This window comes from Anomaloglossus baeobatrachus, chromosome 7 (assembly GCF_048569485.1).
Source record: "Anomaloglossus baeobatrachus isolate aAnoBae1 chromosome 7, aAnoBae1.hap1, whole genome shotgun sequence".
In the NCBI taxonomy this organism is placed as follows: domain Eukaryota; kingdom Metazoa; phylum Chordata; class Amphibia; order Anura; family Aromobatidae; genus Anomaloglossus; species Anomaloglossus baeobatrachus.
In genome coordinates, this window is record NC_134359.1 from 106,661,546 (window position 1) to 106,688,763 (window position 27,218).

The 27,218-nt window shown below is 49.3% G+C and overlaps 1 protein-coding gene across 12 annotated transcripts in view; it reads right to left on the reverse strand.

Annotated features, from left to right (window-relative positions):
* MAP2 (microtubule associated protein 2) overlaps window positions 1-27,218 on the reverse strand; it is a 366,782-nt gene that overhangs the window by 282,598 nt on the left and 56,966 nt on the right. For 11 of the 12 annotated variants that reach the window (XM_075317562.1, XM_075317560.1, XM_075317557.1 and 8 more), the window contains exon 2: window positions 22,691-22,733. The exons of the other annotated variant lie outside the window; for it this stretch is intronic. The gene's annotated coding sequence lies outside the window, so the exon portion shown is untranslated. The remainder of the gene's footprint in view (window positions 1-22,690; window positions 22,734-27,218) is intronic. 12 annotated transcript variants of the gene reach the window in all.

The following is a 27,218-nucleotide window of genomic DNA, read 5'->3' on the forward strand; positions in this document are numbered from 1 at the left end:
TATGTTTGTCTATGGTTCTGTTTATGCACTACACTCTCTATCACTTTTTTCTGGTGGTGGTTATCCCCGCTAGAGGTTAATAAGGACAGTGAGGGTGACTTATATCTAAAGCAGAGAAAGGTCCAACGATATCAAGGATACCTATCTACTATCAGGAGGGTAGACATAGTATCCATATAAACCAGTACTACCCTGACATTGACTAAGAAATACCTGTACTCTGTCCTCCTCAACTAACCATTGTCTGAGGCTGTCCTCAGGCGAGGGTATAACTTTGGCTGACACCTGCACTATATATGTTTGTCTATATGTGGTCTTAATTATCTGATGAGAGAACAATACAACTGTTCCGTTTTAATATTTATGAAATAAAAATCTATTTTTTATGAGAGTAGTCTAATTAGTCGTGTTTCTGAAAATAGTCACTACCTCTATATTACCCCTGTGGTTCTAGTCATGAGAGAGCACTACCATGCTCAGGTGCACGGTATTCGTTAAGAGCAGTTGGACACTCAGATGGGCACGACTCGACCGCCCGAGTATAATGGAAGTCAATGGGGGACTCAAGCATTTTTGCCTGAAATCTTACGGAAAAATGCTTGAGTCCCTCATCAACTTCCATTATACTCGGATACTCGAGTCATGCCCATCTGAGCATTCAACTGTTAATGAATACCGAGCACGTGAGCATGGCAGTGCTCGCTTAGCACTAATAGTAATGAGCAAACAGGAAAATACTATTTCAGTATTTTTCACGAATAACGAACCTAATGCAAATCAATGGGGAACCCGAGCATTTTACTTGAAGATTTCCAGGAAAAATGCTAGAGTTTCCCTTAGACTTGCACAAGGTTCGTTACTCATGACAAATACTGGAATAGCACTAGGTATTAGGTGCGAATAATCCAAATCTTTAATTTGAAGTGCATCTTCTGTCCTTTAGTGATAACATAGGACCTAATCAAGGCTAGTTCTTTAAAGGGAACCTGTCACCAGATTTGATGACTTTAACGTGTGGACACCACCAGTGAGCTCTTATATATAGCATTCCAGAATACTGTATATAATATACTAGCTGTACTACCCGGCTTCGCCCGGGTTAATAACTGCTGTTAACAAAATAGAATGTATTAACGCCCGGGATAGTAACTGTCTCTCTGTTTCTCTCTCATTCTCTGTCTCCCCCTCTGTATATATATATATATATATATATATATATATATATATATATATATATATATATATATATATATATATATATATATATATATATATATATATATATATATATATATATATATATATATATATCTCTGTCTCTCTCTCTCTCTCTCTTTGTCTGTCTGTCTCTTTCCCTGTTTATCTCTTTCCCTCTCTTTCTCTGTCTGTCTCTTTCCCTGTGTCTGTCTCTTTGTTTTTCTCTTTACCTGTCTTTGTCTGTCTCTTACCCTGTCTGTCTTTCCCTCTCTTTCCCTGTCTGTCTGTTTCACTGTGTCTGTCTCTGTCTGTGTCTCTCTCTTTACCTGTCTGTGTCTGTCTCTTAACCTGTCTCTCTTTCCCTCTCTTTCCCTGTCAGTCTGTCTCTTTGTCTGTGTCTGTCTCTTAACCTGTCTCTCTCTTTCCCTGTCAGTCTGTCTCTTTGTGTCTGTCTCTTACCCTAAATATGTCTGTTTCTTAGCCTGTCTGTGTCTGCCTCTTTCCCTGTCTGTGTTTGTCTCTTTCCCTGGCTGCATTGTGACACGCCAACACTCCATATAAGGGCGTGGCTGCGCATTCTTCTGAAGTTCTGGCTGCACTGTGGCTCCCAGCTCCATTCGCTTTAATGGAGGCAGGTTTTTTGGTGAATAACTGTAAAGAGCGTGGTTAAAATTTCCCCTCAAAACATAGCCTATGACGCTCTCGGGGTCCAGAAGTGTGAGTGTGCAAAATTTTGTGGCTGTAGCTGCGACGGTGCAGATGCCAATTCCGGACATACACACACACACATACACACACATATACACACACACACACACATTCAGCTTTATATATTAGATAAGAGCCCAGGCCACTTTGTAAAACGTAAAAATCAATTTTATAATACTCACCTAGGGGGCGGTCCAGTGTCACTGTTCTCCAGTCAGGTACCTCCTCTCTCTGGTCCAGCACCTCCTCTCTGCTGCGATTACCGTCTTCCTTCGACCAAGCCCAGTATGGATGACGTGTCCTACGTCATCCACACAAGCCAGCATTGCTGTCCAGCGCAGGCGCACTTTGATCGGACCTGCTCAGGACAGATCAAAGTATTGTAGTACGCATGCACGGGTGATTTTTCACCTTTTCTTGCGCTTGTGCATTACAGTACTTTGATCTGCCCTGAGCAGGGCAGACCAACGCGCACCTGCATAGGACCGCAATGCCGGCTTGTGTGGATGACGTAGGACACGTCATCCATACTGGGATGGGTCGAAAGAGGACGGCAATCACAGCAGAGAGGAGGTGCTGGACCAGAGACCAGTGACGCCCATTCGAGTGGACCGCTACCTAGGTGAGTATTATAAAAGTGATTTAGACGTTCTACAGTGCGGCGTGTGCTCTTATTTACAGTATTCTAGAATGCTGTATATAAGAGCTCTCTGGTGGTGACTGCAGCTTATAGTCATCAAATCTGGTGACAGGTTCCCTTTAATAACATGGCTTATTTAGGTGCCTAAGGGAGATACTAACAATATGTTTAGCCCTCATGCCGTGTATAAGGACATGTGGACATTTTGATGTGGGTTCAAATTATTCCATATCATAATAAGATTTATGAAAAAAAATGTAGAATAGGAAATGAAAGGGTAAAAAAGCCTGACTTGCTGCATCTAAATTACTTCTCTTCTAGTTTCCATGGAACCGGTTACCGTGCCTTAGCTGACTTTGAGAACCTAAAAGCTCCCTAGGAAAAAAGCAGGAGGTGGGGGCGTCATACAATCAGTCCATAGAAGTTGTATGAAAATATCTCTGTGAAAACATGCTTATAACAAAATACTATTTAACCAATTCCAGTATACCAATAAAAGCTATCTACACAGAAGAACTCATATTTAAAGTCGATTCCAGGGTTCGCTTTTATAATTAGGTCCTCTTTTTAGTAGGGAGAGTGAAATCACACATATTGCATATGTTTCTAGGTATGACATTAAACAGCAGCCTAACAATTGGATTTTCTTGCCTATAGGCTTTATTTAAAGAATAATGTATAGGCTTTTGTGTATACTGGTTTTAGTTTATTGCCATGTCTGGGTTGTCTGCAACTTTGCTCCTTTTTCCCTTCCGATGTGGTCCTCCTAACATTCTACCACATACTACACTTCTGTCATTCCTCTGGAGTTGCACAGGGAGGTGGACACAAGGATAGCAGTGATAGATCACAGAAGTCAAGTGACCCTGTCAGGTGCAATATGCACCCTGAACCATGAGCACTTCTGAGTGCATATTGCTAATCCCTTCCTAACCGTACCAGGCTATAGTAGCATAGATAAAGGAGTAGAACACCGTGGCCCCCCGGACTGGCGAGACCGATATATCGGGGCCCGCCCCATCATCCCCGTGGCTGTGGACGGCATACCAGTGATGGCTCTCTTGGACACTGGATCACAGGTAACTACCATACCGTACACGTTGTACCAGCGGTATTGGGCCATAGACGAGCTGGCGCCCCCAGACAGTAGTATAACGTTGATTGCCGCTAATGGACTTCCATTGACCCAGGTGGGGTATAAACAAGTGGCTATGACAGTGGGGCAAGCTGAACTGCAACACCAGGGTATGATTGTGATCATGAATGAACCCAGTGATCATAACCCGAAAATAGTGCTGGGAACCAATGTGATGGAACACTGCATGGCTGATGTGTTGACCCTATTGCAACAGCTGGCCGCCACAGCAGCAGGGAGCCGGCAGAGAGCTGTGCAGTGTGAGATCCGAGCTCTGATGTACCGCCAGCATGTAAGCTCAACAGGAGGGGAGATTGGTGGAATGAGAGAGATGGATGTTGCTCCATTGACTGTGCCCCCTAGGAGTGAGATGATGATCTGGTGTAGGGCAGCAGTAGGGCCTCAGGGGCGTGACTACCCTGCGATGATGGAACCCATGCCTTCCGAGCACTGGCCCACTGTAATGGCCGCCTGAGGGGTGGTGGATGTGAAGAAAGGGAGAGTGCCTGTGAGGGTGTTGAACTGTGGAGAGGAAGAAGTCAGGCTTCCCCGGTATGCCACCATTGCCAAGCTGCTCACCCTGGACCCTCACACTATCCATGAAGCCAGTCCATCCACACTCCCACCTACCACCAGCACTTCCCCACCCCAGCGGGAGACAAAAGAGTGGCACCAACAGCTACATGTAGGCACTGATGACACCCCTACACATCACAGGGCGGGGGTATACAGGGTGGTGCAGGAGTACGAACAGGTTTTCAGTAAGCACCCCCTAGACTTTGGGCAGATCAAGGGGGTCCAGCACCACATCCCCACCGGTGAACATCCCCCTATCAAAGAGAGGTATAGACCTATTCCCCCTGCACATTACCAGTGTGCCAAAGATATGTTGAGGAATATGAAGGAGGCAGGGGTTATTCGGGACAGCTGTAGTCCCTGGGCCGCTCCGTTGGTACTGGTCAAGAAGAAGGATGGTACCATGCGGATGTGTGTGGACTACAGGAAGATCAACCAGATAACCCATAAAGATGCCTATCCATTACCTCGTATTGAAGAGTCTTTGGCTGCACTGAGAACTGCAAACTACTTCTCGACCCTTGATCTCACCAGCGGATACTGGCAAGTGGCCGTGGCCCCAGAGGACCGGGAGAAGACCGCCTTCACCACCCCGATGGGGCTCTGCGAACTCAATAGCATGCCGTTTGGGCTGTGCAATGCCCCTGGAACCTTCCAACGGCTGATGGAGTGCTGTCTGGGACATTTAAACTTCGAGACCGTCCTGTTGTACTTGGATGATGTGATTGTTTATTCCCAGACGTATGAGGCCCATCTAGAGCACCTGGCTGAGGTGTTCGCGTCCCTTGCCAAGTACGGGATGAAATTGAAGCCCTCTAAATGCCACCTGCTGAAACCCAGGGTGCAGTACCTAGGGCATGTGGTGAGTGCGGACGGTGTCGCTCCCGACCCTGAGAAGATCACTGCCATCCAGAGCTGGCCGAGACCAACTACAGTGAGTGAAGTAAGGCAGTTTCTGGGTCTGGTAGGGTACTACCGGCGCTTTATAGAAGGGTACACGAAGATGGCTGCCCCCATGCAGGACCTCCTCGTGGGACAGACCAAAGGTGGTAGACCCACTGGAGCTCCACTGTCGTGGGAGGACGAGCATGAGGAGTCCTTTTGCCAGTTGAAGGCGGCCTTGACTGGAGAAGAGGTCCTGGCGTACCCTGATTATGGGCGCCCGTTTATCCTCCACACGGACGCCAGTAACGTGGGGCTAGGAGCGGTCCTATCCCAGGTCCAGGATGGAAAGGAGAAGGTGATTGCCTATGCTAGCCGAAAACTCCGGCCGACCGAAAGGAACCCTGAGAACTACAGCTCCTTCAAGCTCGAGCTGTTGGCGTTGGTATGGGCCATCACGGAGCGGTTCCGCCCCTACTTGGCGGCAGCAACATTCACCGCGTTTACGGACAATAATCCGCTGACTCACCTGAACACGGCCAAGTTGGGCGCACTGGAGCAGCGGTGGGTAGCCCGGCTAGCCAACTATGATTTCACCATAAGGTACAGAGCCGGTCGTGTGAACATAAATGCGGATGCACTCTCCCGAATGCCCCATTTGTCAGAAGAGGGGTGCGAGGATGACGACCTCGAGGAGATCAAGTTGCCTGCGTTTCACCAGCCGCCTACTGAGAGGGTACAAGTACATCAGCAACGGGTGGATCTGGACCCACGGCCCAGTCAAGAGTGGCAGGAAGCTCAGGACCAAGCGCCGGCTGTTCGCCTTGTCAAGACTCTGGTGGAACAAGGTGCTGTGGGAATAGACCCTGCCGCTCCAGGTGAAGCCTAACGCTTGTGGAAAGAACGGAAACGGCTTTACCTACACCAAGGGAGGCTGTACCGTGAGCTGATCAACCCGAAAACCCATGAGAAAATATGGCAGTTGGTCGTTCCTCAAGCTGACGTCGCTACTGTCCTGCGGGCCTATCATGATGGTGCTGGCCACTTCGGGTGGAAGAAGCTGGAGATGCTGTTGAGGGAGCGGTTCTATTGGAGTGGGATGCGTGAATCGGTGGAAGCCTGGTGCCGAGAGTGCGGTCCTTGTACGCTGAGGAGAAAGGATGAGACTAGCCAGAAGGCACCCTTGCATCCAATAATCACCCATCAGCCGCTGGAGCTGGTCGCCCTAGACCATGTCAAGCTCACCCCTAGCCGAAGTGGGTACACCTACGCATTGACCATGGTAGACCACTACTCAAGATTACTACAACCTTACAACTGACTCATAGTTACATATAATGAAAATACTTTCCAAGTGGATTCAATATATTACTTTATTATAATTATTTTTTTTATATATTTTTTGGATACACACAGTGCAGAGAGTGCAATATAAAACCATGAATACGTTAAAGTGACAAAAAACAAGGGACAATGCGACCTAAGATCACGCACGGCAATTGTATAGACCAGCATATATTAATGTATATGTTAGAAATTTGTTCAGCATCCAGGGAACACCCTAAATATATACGTGTATATAGCAGTATTTTTGAAAGTCAACCATAGGATAAAGTGCTTTACTATAGTGCTTAATAATTGATCCCATATAATATCATATTGCACATTAGTCATATTGCACATATCCCAGCAAAACTTTGCAAATAATAAGTTGGGTAAAGTGCTGCATTATAGTGCTGGTTTTGTTTACACCTTTACCACATTTTCTGGGGGTTGATAGAGGTCCCAGGTGGGGTTGACCCTGCGCACATGCGTGGTGCTGGCTTCCGGGACGCCGGCTGCAGCAGTGAATGCGGAAGTGGCTGGATTACGCGCGCCACTATCCATGGAAGCACATTGCTTGTAAGGTATTTATGGAGCCGGTCACACTGTCCCTGCACCTCCGGACGAAGCTCCGGCGAAACGCGTTGGGGTGTGGGGCAGTGTGACCTGAGACCTGGCACGGTAGTATTAGGTAGTTATCCTGGGAGATGGTTCCTATTACTGCATACAGTGGTGGTTGTTTGTTCTGATTGTTGGGCTTACCATGGTTGCCCATACATGCTGTAAATCTTTTCATCCAATATGCCACTAGGAGCTACCATACATCTCTGCATTTGGTTTGAGCACCGATTTTTTTCTAACTAGCCATCCTATGTGTTTATGTGTTCAGTTTAACTGTGAACTTTGATGGTTGGGGTATGTGCAATATGACAAAGGTGTAAACAAAACCAGCACTATAATGCAGCACTTTACCCAACTTATTATTTGCAAAGTTTTGCTGGGATATGTGCAATATGACTAATGTGCAATATGATATTATATGGGATCAATTATTAAGCACTATAGTAAAGCACTTTATCCTATGGTTGACTTTCAAAAATACTGCTATATACACGTATATATTTAGGGTGTTCCCTGGATGCTGAACAAATTTCTAACATATACATTAATATATGCTGGTCTATACAATTGCCGTGCGTGATCTTAGGTCGCATTGTCCCTTGTTTTTTGTCACTTTAACGTATTCATGGTTTTATATTGCACTCTCTGCACTGTGTGTATCCAAAAAATATATAAAAAAAATAATTATAATAAAGTAATATATTGAATCCACTTGGAAAGTATTTTCATTATATGTAACTATGAGTCAGTTGTAAGGTTGTAGTAGTCTTTATTTGGGGACCATAGTCGCAAATCATGCTAAAAGCTTAATATGGATCTGGTGATTCTAATTTTTAGGTTTTTTTTCACTACTCAAGATTTATGGTGGTAGTCCCCGTTAAGGACCTGACTGGTCGAACTGCTGCTCGAGCGTTCCAGGCTTATTTTTGCCGACCCCATGGGTACCCCGAAAAGGTGCTGACTGACCAAGGCCCGGCCTTTGAAGCAGAGGTGTTCCACGAATTCTGCCAGTTGTACGGCTGCAAGAAGATCCGGACCACCCCGTACCACGCCCAAACCAACGGCATGTGCGAGAAAATGAATCACTTGGTCCTGGGGCTCCTTAAGACGCTACCCCTGGAAGAACGGAACCTGTGGCCGGAAAAGTTACCCGACTTGGTCGACATGTACAATAATATCCCGTCCAGCTCGACGAAGTGCACCCCAGCGTATCTGATGAGGGCTCGGCCTGGCCGCCTGCCGGTGGATCTGGAGATGGGGTTGGAGGCCCCAGAAGCACTCCCGTCGACGGCGGAGTGGGAAAGTCAGAGGAGAGCACAATACCGGCAAATCCAGGAATATGTGGAGAAAAACCTCAATCGAAGTCGAGAACAGCAGGAGCACCGGTTCAATCAGAAGGCACCCGCGGGTCCTTTCCAGCCAGGAGATGTAGTGTTGAAACGGAAGAGGAAGGCCCACAAGCTGGATGATCAGTGGGAGCAAGTCCCTTACGTCATACAACCCACAGAATGGGGAGATGGGAAAGCCTACCAGATCAGCCGTGACCAAGGGGGCACCCTGGCCACAGTTTCCCGGGACCACTTAAAAAGGTGCCCGCCAGCGTTGAAGGCAGAGGCTGAAGTACCGGTTCCTCCACCAGCAGAGAAGGCAGCAGAGGTAATCCACACTGTAATGGGTGACTTCCCAGCAAACTGGCCTACGCAGAACGGCGCGGTGATTCTTCCAGTGATACTGTTCTCACAACCCGTGGATGAAGAAGTAGTGGAAGCGGTTAACCGTGAGCCAGAACCAGTGCCAGTGCCCAGGGATGAACCTGTACCCAGTTCCCCTACACCTCCGCCTGCCCCACACTATAGCAGGGAGGAGGAACCAATTGTTCCCTCTGTCCCACTGTCTGGCACCACTGACACCGGGCCCCGAAGGTCCACCCGAGCCAACCTAGGTAGACCCCCACTTAGGTACAGGGAGACCGTTCTGTGAGTAAAAGGGGTCCGGAAATGAAAAGGAGTGGTTGTGTGAACTGTTGTTTAAAAGTTTGAAAAAGTTCTGAAAATGATGAAAATGATTACCGAGTACCTCACCTGATTATCTGTGTGATTTGCAACCGGCTGGAGCCGACACTGTTGTCCCCATGGGGACCGTTTAAAAAGATTGTTTTGCATGGAGGACTATCCATGGACAAGCCCGTGAACTTGCAGGGCAACCACAAACGTTAAGTGACTTGTAAATAAGTTGTTTGCAGTTACCGTTTTCCGCAATGCCGCCTCTGGAGAGGCAGGTTGGAGGGAGGGCCCTCAGCAGAGCAGGCTGCGGCCCAGCCACCAAAGGAACCGGTGGCTACCCTCTGGAGGGGAAGGACAGATCCAGCTCGGGTAACTTGTGCTGGACTGTGGGTCAAGGGGTGCTGCCTGGGCTTTAGGGGCAACATCAGGGCCAGGTTGCTTGGGTGGGAGAGAGCGGAAACCGTAACCGTAAACCGTTTGCAACGTTAAAGAAATGTGCCTCCCGTTAAGGGAAGATTTATTAAAAATGTACATATGTTATTCAACCATGTTATCTTTTACAGAAAAATAAAACCGGTGTTGGACGGCAGCCCGCGGACGGTCTGCATTTTGCTAAGGGGGAATGTGTCGCCCTGGGCAAGCCAGGGGACAAAGGTCACACACCACCACACCCTACATCCCAGTTAGGAACACCACAGCTAACCAAAAATCCTTGTTGCCTTCCTCCAGAGGCTGATGATTCAGACCAGGGGGTGGGCCAGGCGGTTGGCTCCGCCCACCGAGGAGGTCACAGCTCTGGAGGCGGGAGAAACCAGGCAGACAGCTCAGGGAAGAGCTTGAGTAAGGAAGTCCAGTGAGGGACATGAAGGAGTAGACAGCTAAGATGAGGTAAGGAAGTGAAAGTGAAAGTAGAAAAGTGGAAAAAGGAGGAAAGCAAGTGAGGTGACAGGAAGGAAAGAAAGCCTGAAGGGTCCAGCTGTGTGTAGGACCAGGTCAGCAAGGTCAGCAACGGCGGTGACTGTCTGGAGGGGGACCGTTTGGAAGTTCCTGGAAGGACCCCGGAGGCTGTGTGCCCGGCGGTCTGGAGCAGTGTTCCGAAGGACAGTCAGCACCAGGGCAGGGGCCTCTCGGACCCCGGCAAGGCTTGGAGTCGCCATAATTTGCCAAATCCGTCAGTGACGGGGACGTAGATCCCCCAACAACCAAGTCCCGATTGAAGGCAACAGCCCAACCAGAGTAGAAGAGACACCGCCAAGGCACCAGTTTCTTAGGGCCAGCGCCTGCGGGCAAAGAGTAGAGCTCCTCCGGTCCAGCTTGAAGCCGGGGAGCGGGTTACCGGTGGGGACCCATCGCAACCAACAAGTACACTAAGGTGCAAGGAAGAGGGACATCACCGTCACCTACTGGAGAGCAAGTGCAGCCGTCCGTGGGACCGTCTATCCAGCCGTTTGGTTTACCGTAAAAACTGTGTCAACGTCTCAGGCTGAGTGAGTACCACAGTGCCGCAAGGCACAGCGCTGCCCCCGCGTCCCTGCGCCCACCAGGCCTTGCACCTCCCTCACCATCACCGGGCCCCGGGATCACCAACCCCTACCCACGGAGGGGCAACGCAACACCTGGCTGCTCCGCATCACCATCCCCGGGATCCCCATATTGAGCAGCGGTGGTGAAATCGCCACAACCGTGGGTGGCATCACGGACAATAAATACTTCCCACCCCCAACAAACCCCTTTCACTCACGGGCGAGGAGCGCCGCTCGAGAACCCCCGGGATCCGGCCCACAGCTCGAGCCACCACTGAGCAGCAGCCGCCGGACCCGAGCAGAAGGGGTGAGCGTGGTGTGCCGACACCCTCCTCCCCGCCCGCGACACTAATGAGTGCATGGACTAGACGCAAGGGCATTAGTTCCTGCGCTCAATCCGCCCTTTTAGCCATGTTAGCACGCCTACAGGGGTGTGCTACCAAGCTATTCAATGCCAATTGCCCAGCGTCATTGGCGGTGACATGCGCACATGTGTCTATTGTCACCACCTCTCAGACGCCGGGGCTCAGTGCACGTAACCAGAATTTCCTGCTTTTCCGGTCATGCGCACTAGACCTCTCTGAAGCCAGGACATGTACATCCTACTTTAAAGTGTGCATGACCAGAAGTGCAGTGACTTCTGATCATGCGCACAGGTATGCGTGTCACCACCGATGACGCTAGGCAATGGGCACTGAATAGCAAATTAGCACACCCCTGTAGGCGTGTTAATATGCAAAGAGGGCAGATTGAGCGCAGGAACTAATGCACTTGTGACTAGTCCTTGCACTCACGAGCATATCATAAAGGATCTTTAGAAATACTTTTTCTAAAGATCTTTTTATGCATGCTAGTACTTGGAGATCATTCACTGGCCTGTGTTGACGATCGTTCAGTGGCCTGTGTTGGTGATCCTTCACCGGCTTGTGTTGATGATCCTTCACTGGTCTGGGCTGGTGAGCCTTCAACCGGCCTGTGTTGGTGATCCTTCACCGGCCTGTGTTGGTGATCCTTCACCGGCCTGTGTTGGAGATCGTTCACTGGCTTTTGATGGAGATCGTTCACTGGCCTGTGTTGGCGATCGGTCACGGGTCTGTGTCGGTGATGGTTCACTGGCGTGTGTTGGCGATTGTTCAATGGCCTGCGTTGGCGATGGTTGACTAGCCTGTGTTGGCAATGGTTGACTAGCCTGTGTTGGCGATAGTTCACTAGTGTGTGTTGGCGATGGTTCACTAGCCTGTGTTGGCGATGGGTCACTAGCCTGTGTTGGCAATCGTTCAGTGGCCTTTGTCTAAAGCACAGCACGGCTTCTATGTAGCCAATCACTGATCACTTATGGTCACAAATTGGCCATTGTAAATACAATTTAAAGCTGTTGTCCACTACTTTTAGATTGATGGTCTATCCTTAGGATAGGTCATCAATGTCAGATCGGCCGGGGTCCGACACGCCACACCACCGCCGATCAGCTACTCTGGATACACTGAGTTCCAGTGCTGCTCCATCTTCTAACAGTGGCCGCGGCCAGGTACTGCACATCCACCTCCTATTGATTAGAATGGGAGGCGGATGTGCCGTACCTGGCCGCAGCCACTATCAGAAAATGGAGCAGCTCTGGAACTAAGCATTTCCGGCTGCCTGCTGCTGGCACCGAGAACAGCTAATCGGCGCGGATGTGGGGTGTAGGACCCCAGCCGATCAGACACTGATGACCTATCGTAAGGATAGTCCAGCACTGTAAAAGTAGTGGACAACCCCTTTAATGCTACAGGAATTGTTGCTTCATAATAGTTGATAGAAATATTTGAGATTAGGCACTGATCATGGAGCAGAGCTAGATTTGGAATAAGTGATCTTATTGAAAAACACTGTATTCTAGGATCAGCAACCTGCAGCACTCATGTATGTATAGTGCTGCAGGCTGCTAACTCTAGAATCTGGTGTTTTTCAAAATCATTAATAATAAATTAAATATAAAGTATCCTGACAATGCCTGCAATAATTTAGAAGTAGTTGCTCAGAAACAAATCGGTGACATGCAGCCATGCATTTTGACAGGTATTATTGAGTGTGGATAAACCTGAGGCGTGTCTGGCAAAAAATATTTACAGAATGAAGGAGTGGGTTTTACAAGGTGTATACAAACTTTTCATACAATACAAAAACTAAGGTGACATGTATGTCTGCAATGCTTCATTAAAGAGCGCCTCGCCCCATTTCTTGGCTTTCACAAAAATAAAAACAGCTCCACCCTTTGGCTGGTGACATCACTAAGCTTTACGACAGACTAAATATTTTTGTTGCAATATGACTGAAATAATTAACCCTGTTAGATGCCTAAACGCTTCAAACAATACAAATGGAATTTTGACTTTAAATGTTTATCTGCCGTCTTGTATTTCTTGGCTACAATGTAATAACATCAATCCACAAAATAGTCTTTAAAAGTTTGGAAAAGAAATAATGAGCACAAATGGATGATCTCCCTAAAAGACTAATGATTTTCCGCCTTTACCTTTCTTCTTCCTCTAATAAATACCTTGGTATCATCATTAATTGCATTCCTGCGAGCCCCACGACACCTGCATTTTCAGCACAGCTCGGGAGGTATGTATTTGAGCACAGTAGGAAAACCAACTCAGCAAGATTCACATCATCTTTCAAGTAATGTACACAGTTTCTGATAAAAGCTGAAACAAGGGTGAAGAGGCTCAAAATAAAAGTGGCAATGTGCCACCAACAAGATGCCACCTTATGCTTATTAATTCCTCCTTTCTGGAGGGCAGATTCATAGCACTGTATAACGCCTGCCTGGATCCACAGACTCAGACGCGCTGTAATGGACAGGCTAGAGGGAAGCCACTCACCAAGCAGGACCCCCAAAACCCCTTAAATCCTTTAACCCCTATACAGGGATTTGGAATTACACAGGGCCCTGAAGATCACTACCTGTGGAAGGCAGAAGTCTAAGAGAGTAGTCGTCAGGCAGGGTCAAACCAGGAATTGCGAAAAAGGGACAGAATTGGCAGGCAAGGACGTAATCAGAAACAAGGAGTGGTCAAAACCGGATCGGGCAGCGAGGTACAAAAACAGCAGGCAGAAGGGTAGTCAGGAAACAAGTGGTAATCAGCACACGAAATCACAGAACAGGACGAAACGGGAGCCAGAATTTTTAGAACTATCTCTGGCAGAGGTCAGCAGACAGGAGGGGCATTAAAAAGGGTGTGGTGTCTTCCCATTGGCTGTAGCTGAATGGTGGTACTTCAGCTGGGAGACACCCGCCACCTACAGTCAGCCAGTGGCACTGCAGATTCCCAGGAAACCCAGACCAGTGGATGAGTGGAGCCTGCGCCCACTGGCGCCGCTGGCATCCACTCCTCTCCCATCACCAGCACCATCCACGGCAGGAACACGGAGTCGCCTGGCGATCGGAGTAGAAGTCGATGGAGCGGACTCCGGTGGTGACGTAACACACTGGGAAATGTGTTTATCTCATTCCTATGGACTTTTTAGAAGATCTATGACAAGGAAGATGCATGGACAGATTTCAGAATGCTTGGAAATGGGGGGAAAAAAAAATCATATTTATATATACATATATCAATTATGCAAAAAAACTTAAGCCGGAGGTACACTTTACACACCTTAATAATATAGTTGTAAGTAATAGAAAAGCAATATGGTGGCCTTCAAAGTCAGACTGATGCTTTCAAGTTCAGCTCCACACTACACAAGTATCTGAGCCATCGATCTTAAGATTCAGACCACTGATTTCAATGCCTGAATACTTCTGTTATTCAGATAAACTGCTGTTCGAGCATTGCCTACTGCACGAAAAACACATTAGGCTTGTCTTATGTTCTCCTTGAACATCTTTTTACAGTATACGTGTATATATGATCTACAAATAAAAGAAAGGAGGAACATCCAGCTCTTCAGGCGAGGAAAGCCATGGTCTTTATTTCAGCATGATTAAGGGTGATTGTTTCACCTGAAACGCGTAGTGCTTTGCTGGTCATGTCATCCGTTGTCTGCATGCTGAAATAAAGACCATGGCTTTCCTCGCCTGAAGAGCTGGATGTTCCTCCTTTCTTTTATTTGCCATATCGGGCTGTGGCAGTGCCTGTCCATGCTCCAGGGAGAGGCCAGGAGTGAGCGTGTACACGGTGAGCTGTTATACATAAATTATATATGATCTACACAAGAAGTTAATCAATGATGTACATATGTTGCATTACTTATCTTTCACACCTTTTTAGTTGTGGCCCATTTCAACAGACCTGTAAATGACTATGAGTCAACTACTTACAAGCTGATCATTTGGCGATCCTTCACTGGCCTGTCTTGGAGATCCTTTACTGGCCTGTCTTGGTGATCCTTCACTGGCCTGTCTTGGCGATCCTTCACTGGCCTGTCTTGGCGATCCTTCACTGGCCTGTCTTGGTGATCCTTCACTGGCCTGTCTTGGCGATCCTTCACTGGCCTGTCTTGGCGATCCTTCACTGGCCTGTCTTGGTGATCCTTCACTGGCCTGTCTTGGCGATCCTTCACTGGCCTGTCTTGGCGATCCTTCACTGGCCTGTCTTGGCGATCCTTCACTGGCTTGTCTTGGCGATCCTTCACTGGCCTGTCTTGGCGATCCTTCACTGGCTTGTCTTAGCAATCCTTCACTAGCCTGTGTTGGAGATCCTTCGCTGGCCTGTCTTGGCAATCCTTCGCTGGCCTGTGTTGGCAATCCTTTGCTGGCCTGTGTTGGCAATCCTTCACTGGCCTGTTTTGGCAATTCTTCCCTGGACTGTGTTGGAGATTCTTCACTGGTCTGTGTTGGAGATTCTTCACTGGCTTGTGTTGGAGATCGTTCACTAGCGTGTGTTGGAGATCGTTCACTGGCCTCTGTTGGAGATCATTCATTGGCCTGAGTTGGATATTGTTCACTGGCCTGTATTGGTGATTGTTCACTGGCATGTGTTGGAGATCGTTCACTGGCCTGTCTTAGAGATCGTTCACTGGCCTCTATTGGGGATCTTTCAATGGCCTGTGTTGGCGATCCTTCACTGGCCTGTGTTGGAGATCCTTCACTGGCCTGTGTTGGTGATCATTCACTGGCCTTTGTTGGAGATCATTCACTGGCTTGTACTGGCGATTATTCACTGGCCTGTTTACCCAGCTGACAAAGAATGATGGGGACAGAACGATGGATAATGCAGTCATTCTGTCCCCATATAGTATTAAGTTATCGGTAGCACATCTCCTGTTTACACTGGGGAATGTGCTGCCAATAATGATGATGTTTAGATTTTTAGCATGCATAAGGATTATAGCACCTAGCCAATAAGCATTTTGCTCATTCTTTGAATGATTGCCGATCTGTTCAGATGAGTCGATAATAAGGAACAAGAGTTGCTAAAAAATATTGTTCTCCATTTTCTGGCACTTCTAAATGGGCAAATACAGACGACACTATAGCCTGAAGCTGAATTCTCCTTTTGTTATTGGAAACAGTCAACAAATGTTTAGACAAATAAATCTATAGTAGGTTTTATAGGCTTGTAACACTGTACTCTGCTAAGCAAAAATAAGTACACCCCCACAGATTTGTCAGAAATATATTCAATAACAGAGATACATTATATATTAGTGTGGTATAGAAGAATTTATTCCAATTTATAATTTAGTTTCAAACAGTGCGATATGTCAAATCACAGTGACCCTGTAGTCATCAGATTGTCTACGCTGCCATAATAAAGCCAGTAATTGGCCATATTATCAATGTATCTATAACAAACCTATGTAGCCTAACACCACACATAATGTGAACGCTGCAGACTCACATAACGGTTCAGTCTGTACTGTGAGACGGATCATAGTGATAGACGGTAGGTGATAGCACTAATCTCCTCTGGAAATCAGATGACAGAATCGAGTTCCATACACCTCAACGCTCCATAGGTACAAGACTGGGATCAAAGTGAATTCAATGTCTAAGACAAGTAATCAATTCTGGCAGCGAGCAGTCACAAAGGCTCTCCACTCTCACCGGGACGAGCGGTAGACAGCACCATAATGAGATCATATCTTCAAGTCTCAGATACAGATCAGCTCGGCTCAGCGTTCTCTACTATTTACTGATACAACAAATACAGACGGTCATTACAATAAATGACTTGAAAAAAAACTATTATATCGGGAGTTTAATGAAATTTCTTCCACTATTCGTTTAATTTCATATAGTGTCCTATACATCTTATTGTCTATCTGCCAATATCCAAATCAGTCATGATCTGAGATATGGAGGCTCTTCTTCTGGTCTACTTTATTCCTCCATGGAAAAAAATACTCCCTCTGCAGAGTCCTGTAATGTCTGCAAATTCTTTCATACAGAAGACATTATAGGCTTTATGGTATTGTGTAACCCTGGACTAGCCAGGTCGTCACAGGTACTACAACACACACACCCACCCTGAGACAGGCACATCAGCCAGACACAAATCCTTGTTGCCTCCCTGCAGGGGCTGATGTCCACACCAGGTGGGGTGGAGCCAGGTGGTAGGCTCCACTCACTGAGGAGATCACAGTCCTGGAGGCGGGAAAAGGAAGTCAGATCAGTTAGGGAAGTGAAAGAGAGGAGTGAAGTGAGGGGTGAGAAGGAATAAACTGACCGTGTCCGAGTGTGTGGCCCGGGCACCAAGAGCAAGGTTTGCAGACAGTGGTGGCCGTCTGCAGGAGAGGCAGATCAACGCGGAACCGTAGGACCGGGGACGGGTGGTGGCCTGCCGGTACCGAACCGCCGGGGAGCGAAGTGAAGCCAGCACACACAGGCAGGGCCTGCGGACCCCGACCAGGCTTGGAGTCACCATTAGAGGTCAAATCCGTCAGTGACCGGAACTCCAGGGGTTTCCTAACAGCCAAGACCCGATTGAAGGCAACCGTCCGACCAGCAAAAGGAAATACAGCTACCGCCACAGCTAGAGTTCCAAGGGGCAGAGCCTGCGGGCAAAAGGGCTCCTCCGGCACATATACATGCTGGGGAGCGGGTTACCGGTGGGAATCCATCGGGACCGAACATACACAAAAGTGCAGGGAAAGACAGCCACCACCAACCGTCTGGGAGAAGTCACAGCAGCCGGCTGTGGGACCCATCCATCCAGCCGTTTGGTTTACCAGAGACTTTGTGTACATTTGTGGCTGAGTGAGTACAACCGTGCCGTCCGGCACCGCGCTGAGCAGTCCAGGCGACCCTGCACCTCCCCAGCCCTGCCTCCCCGTCACCTCACCGGGCCCCGGGACCACCAACCCCTACCCACGGAGGGGGAGAACAACATCCCAGCTGCTCCCTACCATCGCTCCCGGGATCCCCGTCACCAGCAGTGGTGGTGTCCAACCTCACCACAACCCGTGGGTGGCGTCACGGACCAAATCCCCAAACCAAACTACCCCCCTTTCACTAACGGGAGAGGAGCGCCGCTCGAGTCCCCGGATCCGGCCCACCGCTCGAGCCACCGAGCAGCCGTCGCAGCAGCGCCGGACCCGAGCGTTAGCGAGCGCAGCGCAGCGGCGTCCTCCCCGCCCACGACAGTATGGAGAAAGGAGGTAGGAGGTTTGCATCAATAACCTATATAATGTTTATGGTTGAATATAGTGTCACGGGTGTGTCATGGGTGACAGACAGTCATGTGATTTCTGGCCATAAAAGGTCACAGCGTTTGCCTGTGCTAAATAATAATAATAATAATGATAATAATAATAATAATAAAAATTGCTCCCTTACTTTCTATTGTTCCTGCTGACAGTATTCATTGTAATAGGTAGCTTTCCTGCTGGATTTTCATCTCTCCCCCTTTTGGACCAAGCAGGAGCTTGTCTTCCAATATTATTCAGTTCATTCTAGCTCTGGTTGCAAGCAGGTGGCTTGCTCTCATCTGTAGTATTGTTGCTGAAGCTTTGCTGAACTCCTGCCTGTGTCATCTGTGGATAAGTAGTTTATGCTTTTTCCACCATGTGTCCCACTTTTTTCTTCCTTTAGTGTTTAGTAGAGTTGGCGAAGAGCTCATCCCACCCGTTCCCTATTTAGGGTACAGCACTAGGGATATCTAGAGTCAGGTATCCGGCTCGGCTCATAGGTGCCGAGGATGGTGAGGGACCCCAGGGACCAGCTGTAGGTTTGGTCAGGGGTCACCATCTCCCCTTTCCATAGACACAGGGGTTCCCTAACCTTACCTTTCACCGCTCGCTTGGTACTCCCCCGTACCTAGCGTGACGTATAGTTGATGGTCGATATGTTGTAAGCTTTGTCACAAAATGAACAATTAGGATACGTATAGGATGTTCTCAGAAAGCTATTAGCGTGCAATCAATTAAACAGCCCACCAACATGTAACAGGGGGCACCGAGGAAGCCTGTCACCAGGAGCAGACGCAGGCAGAAGAGGGCTCCTGTGCTGCAAGAGTATATGGCCCTGTGAGGTCTTATACTGCACCCCCTTATGTGCCTGTAATAGAAGCTGCTTTGTAGGTAGTAATGGGCACCCTTACTACTTGGCACTGAGTGCACAGGTTGCACCAATAATATGTCCGACCCTGCCTATAACTACTTGTGGTGGATAACTTTCTCTCAATGTGTCACCTTTTCCTTTCAACTCTACAATTTGGTTCTTTAGGACCTCAAAATGACTATACTTGTGCTTTTTACAGCATTACTTACAATCCTAATTTTTGGCCACTAGGTGTCTCCTTTCTGGCTATATTGGTGTCCGCTGCCTGTTGTCAAGTGTAATCCGTATCTATCAGCAGAAACTCTGAATCCGATTACACTAAGGCGGGCTTTGCACACTAAGACATCGCAGGTGCGATGTCGGTGGGGTCAAATTGAAAATGACGCACATCCGGCATCGCATGCGACATCGTAGTGTGTAAAGGCTCGATGATACGATTAACGTGCGCAAAAGCGTCGTAATCGTATCATCGGTGCAGCGTCGGCGTAATCCATGATTACGCTGACGCGACAGTCCGATGTCGTTCCTCGCTCCTGCGGCAGCACACATCGCTGTGTGTGAAGCCGCAGGAGCGAGGAACATCTCCTACCGGCGTCACTGCGGCTTCCGTAGGATATGCGGAAGGAAGCAGGTGGGCGGGATTTTTACATCCTGCTCATCTCCGCCCCTCCGCTCCTATTGGCCGCCTGCCGTGTGACGTCGCAGTGACGCCGAACGACCCGCCCCCTTAATAAGGAGGCGGGTCGCCGGCCAGAGCGACGGTCGCAGGACAGGTGAGTCCATGTGAAGCTGCCGTAGCGATAATGTTCGCTACGCCAGCTATCACAAGGATATCACAGTTGCGACGGGGGCGGGCACTATTGCGCTCGGCATCGCAACATCGGCCTGCGATGTCGCAGCGTGCAAAGTGCCCCTTAGAGGGCTTGAGTCTTTGTTCTTCCTCTACTGTCTGCCAAATTGTATACAAACATAACAGAAAGACGGGTCTTAAGCCCGTCACACATAGCGAGATCGCTAGCGAGATCGCTGAAATGTCAAAGGTTTTGTGACGTATCAGCGACCTCGCCAGCGATATCGCTGTGTGTGACAAGCAGCAGCGAGCGGGCCCCTGCTGCGAGGTCGCTGATCGTGACACAACGATCAGGACCATTTTTTGCTTGTTGGTCTCCCGCTGTGCAGCACGTATTGCCGTTTTTGACGGCGGGAGACCAACAAGCGCCGGTTCTGAGTCTGCAGGGAGCCGTCGTTACACGGGTCGCTGGTGGCTGATGGCTAGTTGCTGTGGAGATCTGTCTGATTGACAGCTCAACAGCGACCATGTAGCAACATACCAGCGATCCCTGCCATGTCGGATCGCTGGTGGGATCACTGGTACATCACTATTTGTAATGGGACCCTTAGAGTGGTGGTCCCCTTTAAACTTATCTATTTGTAAATAAAACAAACCCAGCCTGTGCTTACACTCCTGGGATTCAGCACTGAGTCTCCCCCGCTGTCCTGGTGTCTGTTGATTGGCTGCAGTGGTGACATTTGATAGATAGTGCTGCAGCCAATTACTGTGCTCAGTGTCTCATGCCATCTATACCAGCAGAGCTGCTGAAGTGATTCATGCACCACTATTAGGTCAAACAACAGAGAAAAGGGAAGCAGCAGAGACACAGATCTGGATATGGGGAGGGTAAGTAAAGCATTGGTTTGTTTTTTTAAAGGCAGCTGTACCTATGTGAATAAGTTTTATGAAAGGGGGTTACCCTTTTAAAGTAAATCTACTGTACAATGGTATAAGCAATGCAATCTCGGAAAGGAGGTAAATAACACTAAAGAACCTATAGTGCTGGCAGCATCAGGGTAGGTAGAAGTGCTTATACTTAAAGGGGTATCCTTATCTCCAAAATCCTATCCCAATATGTACAGTAGCAGGTGTAATATTAATAATATTAGCAAATACCTCCAATTATAAATGTAGTATAGTTCTTCTGATTCACTGTGTCGCTTACCTCATGTTCAGGGCATTGCAGGACCTTAGGTGTCCATGGTTATGATCACAAGCAACTAACTAACTTACTGTGACAATATGCGTGGTCGCAATGATGGATACCTAAGGTATTGTGTGCCGCCCCAGTGTTAGTCGGGCTGCTCGGATCCGGGATAGTCGTCGCTCAAGGGGTCCAGACCCGGCTTGACGGACACTTTGATCAGGCGGTTATTTACAGGGGAAAAATTTGTGATGCCACCTGCGGGTTGCGATAATGGGAGTACCGCCACTGCTGTAAGGAGGACCGAGGCAGATGGTGTGGGGCAGCAAGGTGTCAATCCCTCCGCAGGTAGGGAAGGCACTGGCCTCAGGGGGTTGGTAGATTTGCGAGGACAGAGTGCAGGGGGATCAGGGCACTCACTGTAGGTAGTCATGGTGCTGGATGAGTTTTAGAAAGGAGACACACACACTGTAGGTAAACCAAAGTCTCTGTGTACAGCTGCCGCTGCCGGGAGCCCGTCCAAGTACCCGGTCCCACCGGTGTCACTTAGTGATTCGGAGCCTGCCTCCGTGCACAATTGTTGTCCGTAGATGGTCCCCGTGGCTTGAAGCTGTTCGGGGCCCTGCTCACTATGTGTAGTGTAGCCGTGCTCTTAAGGACTGGAACTTGGAACTTTTGCAAGTTGCTGTGTCTGGAAAAACCCTGTCCCTCTCATTGTGCTGATGCCCTCAATCTCTGAGCGTCTAGGGAAGTCCTTGACTATGCTCTCCCGTTCAGGTGAATTGTCAGGACGTTGAATCAGCTCCTGACCTAGGGTCCTGTGCCCCGTCGTGCTCGGTATCGGTCAGTTCTGTTGGTCCCTTCTGGTGCCGACAGTCCTCCAAGACTACGTCCGTCACACCCTTGTCCAATGTCCCTGCTACTGGTCCCCAACTCCTCCGGACACGAATCACTAATGGCGCCCCAATCAGTCCCCCTAGCTCCCCAGGAGCTCCCACTCCCAGCTCCTCACTCACTGGAGCCTACTTCCTTTCTCACTGTCTCCCTCTCACAGTCTGCCTGGCCCCTAGGTGGGTGGCCCTTTTTCCAGCTAGACCAACCCACTGTTGTGTCTGACAGTGTCTGATGTGAGGTGATTGGGCTTTGAGGTGCAGATGGGAGTGACACCAGTTTCTTGGGTACCTTGAACCATGGGGGGTAGGCCTTACACCCTGGGTAAGGATGCAGTTCCCTGTGGCACCCTGATGTATTCAGGGGCGCCACATATGCAATGCCCTGCACATGAGGTAAGAGACATGGCTAATCAGGAGAACTATACTACATTTTTTTATTGGAGGTAAATGTGCATATTATTATCACAGCTACTACATAATGGGATAGGATCTTGGAGATGGGAATACCCCTTTAAGTATTTGCCTTAGGTGTCACTAATATGACTATACTACCGTAACAGGCTATCCTGAGATCGATGAAGGATGTCCCTGTGGAATTATTAATTTAATTAGTTAAGGTGCTTCAAAATGTTTTATCTATTTGATGTTCATTTAATGAATACATGAAATTATCCTAATTTTTCTATGAATTCTAACAATAGAAACATTCTCAGAGAGCTTACCAGGGTTCAATCAGGCATCCAGCGCTGAGACCAGGAGAGTTATCTGAAAGCAGAGAATAAACAATGCTTTCATTATTCACACATCAGATACAGGCAGAATATCTCCTTTTGTATTTGGGGAAGCGAGTGATGATATCTCAGGGGCAATAAAGGGTACAAAACTGTAATGATGAAAATGATCACACAACACGGCACTAATCTCAGTAAGCTCCAATTAAAAATGATTAGACGAAAACAATCCGAAGCCAAGCCACACAGATATTTTCTGTTTGTCTACTACTTTCATCAGATGTAACCTGATAATAGACATCGACATAGTGGATGGTCCTCTCTGTTCTGACATGACAATTGGAAAGATGACACCATGAATCATAGGAAGAGCTAAAAAATACATGGATCCTAGAATGATCAACATTTATGGGCCTTCTTAAAAAGAATCTTTCACCAGGTTTTTGTTACCCTATCTGAGAGCAGCATAATGTAGAGAAAGAGACCCCGATTCCAGCGATGTGTCACTTACTGAGCTATTTTCTTAAAGGGGGGGGTTGATTATGCCAGGTCTCTTCAATTTCAGATGTGTGTGCTCTCCTCATCCAACAGTATCCTCCTCGTTCTTCACATCTGCACTAGTTGCGAGCAAGCGTGCTCGACATTGCTCGATACTCAATCAGTTATCCTGGTATTTGGGTGCCACACTCAAGTCCCAACCCCACATGTTTCACTGCTGTTTTTCATCTGCTAAACGTGAGGAGTTTGCTTGCCAATCACACAGTAATGCCGAAGCCATGTTGGCTACTGGCAGTACTGAGATTGGCCAGCCGCATCGCGTCATCACCGGGTCTTATATGAGATCCAAAGGTGCGAAGCTCGGCACACTATAAATTTGGAAGCTTTTCAGGGAGAGTTGATGTAGGAGGGAAAGGAGGGTTTATACACTTGCACCCTTTAGCGCCTTTCATGTGACACTAAAGGATGTTTTTAACATTGTTTAACCTAATAAATAGAGAGATAATTTTAAAAAATCCCACTATTTTTGGTCACCGCCAGACCCGGAATTTCATCGGCACGTTGACATCAATGAGTTACTGATGTTACCATGTGTGAGAAATTCTGGATCTGGCGCTGATCGGGATTGACCTTTGGAGCCTCATTCTCTGAACGAGGTTCCAAAGGTTGGAATACGGATTCGGGGGATGTCATGGAATTAGTAAACCACAGATTACATTGTGGTTTCGTGGATTTTTTAAAATAATTAATTGGTGAAAGAGGGATAGTGTCACGCTCCCCGGGTCCTCGGCTCCCCTCCCCGGGTCCTCTGCTCCGCTCCCCGGGTCCTCAGCCCCGCTCCCCGACTCACCTGCCACGCTCCCCGCTCCCCAGCCTCCGGTGCCCGTCCTTCCCAGGTTCCCTGGCCTCCGATCCCGGCGTCTGACGGCTTCCCAGGCCCTGGCCGGCTCCCCTGCGTCCTCCCCTCAGCTTCCTTCCCTGGCTTCTGGCACCCGGGCGGCGCGCATGCGCATTAGGGCGCGCGCGCGGTCACTGACCCTTTCTTAAAGGGCAGCGTCCATTAACAGGAAATGAAGCTAAACAGGTACAGGGTATATAAGGGTTTATTGTCCAAGGGGGCGGGGCCTGATCTTCGTGTTTTCCAAGCTAGGAGTCAGGTCTCCTTGTGTCTCCTTGCCATACTCACGTATCTCTCTTCTAGAGCTGATCCTGCCTCGGCATCCGGTCCTGCTGAATCCCGAACCCCGCACGCTGTCCGTCTGCCATCTGACAGTCCGTACCATCTCGGATCCCTGCGGTGACCCGTCATCTCGCTCCAAAGGTTCCGGACCCCGCCTGACCTCATCTCGGCTTCCGAACCTGAGCTACGTCACCCGGACTACCATCTGTGACTCCGTGGTCCCAGGGACTTCTCCGTTACACACTTGCACGGACTGTTCTGCTGCCCATAGTGCTTCAGCTACCGGACTCCTTACCACCATCTTAGAGTTCGGACCAGTGGATCCACCTCCTGGGTCTGCCCGACCGCCTGGCCCTGACAGTAAGATCAGGCCATGGAATCCGCTGCAGCACTAGCGGCCTTGCAAGAGGAACTCCAACGCCAGCGTGAAGTCCAGACCCGCATGTTGGACTTTATGACTTCCGTGGACACCCGCCTGTACACATTACAAGCGGCAGTTACGCCTTCAACATTCCGGGCCTCCACTAGTCAATCCACGGCTCCCGCACCCGTGGCAGCCTCTTCGGATGCTTCCCGACTCCGTTTGGCTTCACCACCTCGTTATGCCGGAGATCCCAAGACCTGCAGGGGCTTCATAAACCAATGCTCCCTTCATTTCACGCAGCTGCCACATTTGTTTGCCTCCGACCAAGCCAAGGTCGCCTTCATCATGTCTCACCTAGAGGGCGAGGCACTGGCGTGGATGAATCCCTTGTGGGAGAAGGAGGACCCTATGACCAAGGACCTTCAAGAGTTCCTGCAGGCCTTTCGCAGCACCTTCGACGAGCCGGGACGCGCCTCTGCGTCTGCTTCATCCCTTCTCCGCCTGCGTCAAGGAACACTGACGGTAGGCCAATATGCCATCCGTTTCCGCACTTTGGCTTCAGAACTCGGGTGGAATAATGAGGCCCTAACAGCCGCCTTCTGGGAAGGACTCTCGAGTCGCATCAAAGACGAGTTGGCGGGTCGTGACGTGCCCTCCACCCTAGATGCCCTGATTGCCCTAGCAACTCGAGTGGACATTCGTTTTCAGGAACGCTCCAAAGAGCTATCTCGTGAGAGACGTCCGGTACGGCATTCCTCTCCTCCACGGAAGTCCTCCGTACCTCAGTCATCAACAGAGGGGATTCCCGTCCACGAGCCCATGCAGATTGACCGAGTACGGCGGTCTGAACAACGTCGAGCAGAGCGGCTCGCCAAGGGTCTCTGCTTTTACTGCGGAGAGGGCACACACCTGCTACGCTCCTGTCCAGAGAGGCCGGGAAACTCCAAAGCCTAGGGTTGGTAGGAGAGGCCACCCTAGGTGCTGGGACTCTCTCAGACCCGGTTATGTGGACCGTGCAAGTGTCAGCGGGAGAGACGCGCTTCACGGCTGAGGCATACCTCGACTCTGGAGCAGCAGGCAATTTCATCCAGCAGGCCACGGTGGACAAGTACCAGTTGCCTGTTACTCTACTCGATAAGCCCCTAGTGATTGCCTCTGTGGATGGGAGACCCCTCGCTGATACCATCTCCTGGGTCACCAGGCCGGTCGAACTGCGTATCGGTGCCCTGCACACCGAGAACATCGCTCTCTACGTCCTTCCACACATGTCCCATCAAATCCTGCTGGGACTTCCCTGGTTGCGGACACACGAACCATCAGTCAGCTGGGGTACTGGCGAAATCACCCGATGGGGCTCCGCCTGTCATGAGAGGTGTCTGAAGTCTATACAACCCATCCGACGACCTCCGGTTCCAGAGAACCTACCGGAACTGCCCTCGGCCTATTGGTCCTTCGCAGACGTTTTTGACAAGAAGGAGTCTGAGGTACTTCCGCCTCACCGTCCCTACGATTGCGCCATCGACCTGCTCCCAGGAACAACACCACCTCGAGGACGGATATATCCGTTGTCTCCAGCCGAAACCAGGGCCATGTCTACCTACATCACAGAAAGCCTGGCAAAGGGATTCATCCGGAGATCCTCCTCTCCTGCGGGAGCAGGCTTCTTCTTCGTTAAGAAGAAAGAGGGTGACCTACGCCCATGCATTGACTACCGGGGTTTGAATCAGATCACCATAAAAAACAAGTACCCCCTGCCGCTCATCCCCGAATTGTTCGACCGGCTCAGAGGAGCCCGTGTGTTCACCAAACTGGATCTTCGGGGTGCCTACAACCTAGTTCGTATCCGCTCTGGGGACGAATGGAAGACCGCGTTTAATACTCGCGATGGGCACTATGAATACTGCGTAATGCTCTTCGGTCTGTGTAACGCTCCTGCCGTATTCCAAGAATTGGTGAACGACATTTTCCGGGACCTCCTCTACATCTGTGTAGTAGTTTATCTGGATGACATCCTTGTCTTCTCTCCGGACCTCCAGACCCACAGAGAGAACGTACGGCTGGTTCTACAGAGACTGAGAGAGAATCGTCTCTACGCCAAATATGAGAAGTGTGTCTTTGAGCAGTCTTCTCTCCCTTTCCTGGGATACATCATCTCGGGTACAGGGCTGCAGATGGATCCACAGAAGGTCTCCTCCATTCTTAACTGGCCTCCCCCTTCTGGACTGAAGGCAATCCAACGGTTCCTGGGATTCGCCAACTACTACCGCCAGTTTGTCCCTCACTTCTCTGCCCTGACTGCTCCTCTCTCCGCCTTGACCAAGAAGGAGGCTAATCCAAAGGACTGGTCACCTGCGGCCGACGCCGCGTTTTGCTCTCTGAAGCGAGCATTTGCCTCCTCTCCTGTACTCCACCGACCGGAGTTAAACCGCCAGTTCACCTTGGAGGTGGATGCCTCCTCCTCAGGAGCCGGAGCAGTG